At 46.6% G+C, this 4,644-nt stretch overlaps 1 long non-coding RNA gene across 1 annotated transcript; it reads right to left on the bottom strand.

The window, feature by feature from the left end:
• Positions 1-2,200: 2,200 nt before the first annotated feature.
• On the bottom strand, positions 2,201-4,026 carry LOC121111656. Its single transcript, XR_005862863.1, has 2 exons — positions 2,683-4,026; positions 2,201-2,337 (listed from the first exon to the last, which is right to left on the bottom strand). It is a non-coding gene; the product is annotated as an uncharacterized LOC121111656 (long non-coding RNA).
• Positions 4,027-4,644: the final 618 nt, after the last annotated feature.

Raw genomic sequence — 4,644 nt, 5'->3', positions numbered from 1 at the left:
ACGGCTCTGCGCAGTGCGCTCCTGTCAGCTGGGCTGGGCTGCCCCCTTCCCTGCTACCCAGGCAGTCAGAGCAGGGAAAACAGAATCAATTACCAGGCAAACACTGTGGGCAATGAGCAGTGTCCCAGCATGGGTCGTATGCAGAAGTCTGCGAAATGGTGTGTAGGTGAACCTGGGAATTTGACAGTGCTGAAGATTTTTTCAATCCGCTGCTGTACAAAATCCTTCTTTGTAAGAAGCTCGTGCCAAGTTACTAGGAGAAGTCTAGTTAATGAAAATCTTATAATCGAATTGTGCCAAAATGAATATTGGTATTAGGGATGCCTGATTTAGCAGTGAACTGAGATCATGAGACCCGAATTTCCAATTATGCTGTGGACGTTGAAAGTTTTTTATTGGCTACATCTCATCCATGGAAACACAAGTGCTAGGTACCTGACTGTAGCCTGCTTCTTCACTGTGAGAAAAGGATGTTGCTGTTCCGAGGAGTAATTCATCGCATACTGGGCTGGAGCACCTCTCCTATGAAGAAAGGTTGAGGGAACTGAGCTTGTTTAGCTTGGAGAAGAAAAGGCTCCAGGGAGACCTCACTGTGGCCTTCCAGTACTTGAAGGGAGCATATAAACAGGAGGGGGAACGGCTGTTTACAAGGGTGGATAGTGACAGGACAAGGGGGAATGGTTTTAAACTGAGACAGGGGAGGTTTAGGTTGGCTATTAGGAGGAAGTTTTTCCCCCAGAGGGTGGTGACGCACTGAACAGGTTGCCCAAGGAGGCTGTGGATGCCCCATCCCTGGAGGCATTCAAGGCCAGGCTGGATGTGGCTCTGGGCAGCCTGGGCTGCTGGTTGGTGACCCTGCACATAGCAGGGGGTTGGAACTGGGTGAGCACTGTGGTCCTTTTCAACCCAGGCCATTCCATGATTCTGTGATTCATTTTGGCATACATAACTTTCCAGGATCGAAGTGCAGAGTGATGGGATCAGTAAGAGCAGAGGTTGGAATTGGAGGCCAAGCATGGCCAAAGGGTTTCAAAGTAACTGTTTTTGGATGCTTCCTTTTTTTATGAGTTGGGAAGGTGGAATTTAGGAAAGGTGTAGGATCCCAGCCTGATCCCAAAAGTACCTATTGTTGAAACCCTTTGGGGAAAGAAGATGAGGTAGAATGGGAAGTTCTATTTGAAGTTCTGGTGAAAGTTATTCTCAAAGCATTGGCCTTGAAGAGCTGCTTAAAACTTGTAGGTTCTCACTTCAGGAACAATAGTTTTAATCTGTTCTTACTCTCATAAAATACTCTGAAACTCTCATAACTCTGAAGTTAAAAAAGAAAAAATTCCCCCAAAGAAACCAGCAAAAAAACAACCAAAGCCCTTAGGATAAGGATCATCCTGTATCAACCTTTCAGAGCCCCAGTGTTTGATTTGTTTCCCTTTTGGTCAAAATTGAGGTTTGCAGTGTGGCTCATTCCCCAGGTGCCCATCAGCTTCTATGTTACATTGTGTATTGCTTTTTGACTCACCTGGAACAGCCAGGTGGTGCAGGGCTCTGCTGCACACATCCAGTGGTGGGTGAGGAGGGAGGAGGAGGAGAGAGAGCACAGTGGGACTGCACCCTTCTTTTGGGTAATGGTGAGAGGGAAGCTGTGTGGGACATGGGGCTGTACCCACCAGGTGCTTCTCTCCCTGCTGCTAAAGAAGAATAAATGACAACCCCACTTGGTGCTGTGTTAAGAGGTACTGCTGGGAGAATGAGCATCGGGCTGGATTCAGCTGCTGTTGGCACAGAGCTTGTTTATCCTGTTTGCTCTATCTCTCAGAGCATCATTCACTGCGTCCCCAGACACATGCTCTTAGGATAATTTCTGTAATTCTATTAGCTTTGAGGAAATAAGCTTTACTGTCCATTTGATTTTATTTCTTTCTTTATTTTTTTTTTCTAGAGAACACAGACATTTGGTCTTGTAGCTTAACCCTTTATGGATACATTTTGTTGTCCTTCCTTCTCGTTTTGCCTTCACGCATTCCATGAATAAGCAGCATTATAACTGGGATTTTTCTTTGTTTCTTTTTAGTCCCAACTAGAAATGAGCTAAAGCTTCAAAGACCAGATCACACCCTATGTTCCCCCACATTCAATGTCTAAACCAGAAGAGTTTGGAAATGGCTGATATGTAGAGGCAGTGAAGAGCCATTGTATCCAGAAATACAGGTATTTTGTTTATTTGCCAAATTGATGAAATTTCCAGCTTTGTTTGAGTGCACAGATATTTTGTCTCTAACATCACATGATGGAGCTCCTGGTGAAATCAGCTCCGGTTTGTAGTAGGATTATTTCCTATGTCTGGGGAGAGAGATATGATAAGAACACGTCACCATGACTGCATTGCAGAACTACATGGAAGAAGGATTTTTATAGGCAAGGGAAAGCTCATCCACCTAAGAATATCTGCAACAGCAAACTGCATTGCCTTTGCTTTTTAAAAACCACGTGTCACGTCATGCCCTTACTTCGTGCGTTTCTCTGTTAAGATTTGTTAAGATCAAATCGCGAACAACTCGTGATGAGGAAAGGATTTTTCTCCCGCTCTACTCTGCGGTATTGGTGCTTCTGCTATTAAAGGCTGTCTGTGCTGGTCTTCGTTTGCTTCCACTGCAGGAGTGCAGAGACAATCCCAGATACACTCACCTGGAGGCAGATGGCACACGTGTGGCGGTGCTGGCAGTTCTGCACATTCCGAGGGCATGCAGGGTGTGTTGCGTTCAAGGCTTTTGTAATGGTAGGGAATGGAGATGGTGTCACCGGAGCCTTTTCCTCACTAGGTGGGAAGCAGAGGCTGGTTGTGTGCTTCCACTGAAACAGTTCAGTGGAATGACCATGTTCCTTCTTTTTTACATTGCTGTCAAAACCTTAATTTGTTTGATGAACTCAAGCCTTATATTTGTATTGGTCTGTAGTCTGGCATTTTTAATGCTTCCATTTTTCTGGAAAATTTCTATTTTTGAAACTTTGTCAAGAAATCAAAATGGAAAACCCTGTGATTGCCTGACAAGTTAAGGTGGGATGGCTTTATTATTACATAGGAGGAGCTGCTGGGAGGCAAAGATAGCATTTCTGAGTTTCAAACTGCAATTTTAAGAGGATAAAGTTCTTCAAAACTTTAACAACTTGGGTGAAATTTTCCATTCTGAAGGTTGCTGTGGATCAAACTACTTCTGAAAAATCTACAAAAATACAATTGTGTTCTTCCAAAGCATAACTAGGGAAAAGTATATTGCCTTATTCGTGATTAAAAAGGTGTCAGATGGCTCTGGTATATGGAAGGCACCAGAGCTCACCATATCCTAGATGAGGAGCTCTAGCTCCTAAGGGGTGCTCCTGGGGCCAGGGCTGTGCCTTTTGAGAGCCCTTTCTGTGTTTGTCAGGTCAGAGGTCTCCATTTGCCTGAGCTCTCTGGTGGCTGCCTGCTGAGATGCCAAATCATTTCTGAAACTTTTGTCTTTGCAAGAGAGAATTTGTCAGAAGGAGCGGTTATGGAGCCAAATGTTGTCAGTTGTGGCTGCCTGTGAAGAGTAAGACTGACTGTGAGGCAAAATTACAGTGGGGGCCTCAATTCAGTTCCATTCAGGCAGCACCGAATGGAGAAGTGGAGAAGATGGAACTGGGGAGGAGACTGGTAGGAGGCTGATGGCTGAGGGTGCGACAGAGACAAAAGTGGTGTTGGTGGGGGGAGAGGAGCACAGAAAAGGGTCTCTGCTCCAGACAGGTCCAGCAGCAGTTTGCTTGATGGACTGCAGGGTTTGAGGCTGACTCGCTGTGTCTCTGGTTGCTTGACTGGGTGACCCCCTCTACCTTCTGCCCCGTGGGAACGTGCAGTGGTTTGTGATAGCACTGAAGTCTGCGCTCAGGTCTGTGCTGCCTTGCTCAGATTTGCTGTTCAGGGTTGTGGGATTTAAAGGACCTCCACCTTTACACTGCCTGTGCAGCACCGGCAGCTGCTCTGGCTTCGCTCTGGCTTCTCTGTAAGCAGAAAGAGCTACCTAGCAGCTGGGGCATTGTGTGCACATGTGCTTATGATATTCTGTGCCATGGCAGCTGTTGGCAGATAACCTAACACAGAGGAGTCTCCTGGGATGGGCAAAGTGCTCCTCTGTTCCCTAGAGCTGCCTCTCATCTCACAGCCACTGTTTCTATTGCTGCAGCTAAACAGCTGTGCTATTTAGGTTTAAGATTAGACATTTGAGGTGAGTGAAGCAGATTTAACCCCTTTGAACTCCACACCTTCATCCAGGCCCCATGGGATATGTCCAGAGCAGTTAATGTCTGGGAGAGGACAAGAGCATTGCCACCCCTTGGGAGAGGAGGATGCAGCAGCTTCTATGCTCACACAGTGCTCCTGGGTTACTATGGCTGACCTGCAGGCCTCCCTCCTGCTCTGTTGTTCAGCAATTGACTCAGCTTGAGTGCAGAGCAGAAGTGGACTGGAAGGGAGGATGACAGTGTTACAACCATTCCTTCTTCTAGCATACAGCTTAGAGGAGATGCTACTGCTGCTCATGTAGCCTTACTCACCCCGCTTGTGTTGCTTTTTGAGTGTATGTTCCCTAGGCTGCTGGGCACCAGGCAGTGCTACGCTGCTCAGGCCTCTGG

Source organism: Gallus gallus, chromosome 10 (genome assembly GCF_016699485.2).
Source record: "Gallus gallus isolate bGalGal1 chromosome 10, bGalGal1.mat.broiler.GRCg7b, whole genome shotgun sequence".
NCBI classification, from domain to species: Eukaryota; Metazoa; Chordata; class Aves; order Galliformes; family Phasianidae; genus Gallus; species Gallus gallus.
Note: the sequence above shows the minus strand (reverse complement) of the source record. Positions and strands in the feature narration are given on the sequence as shown.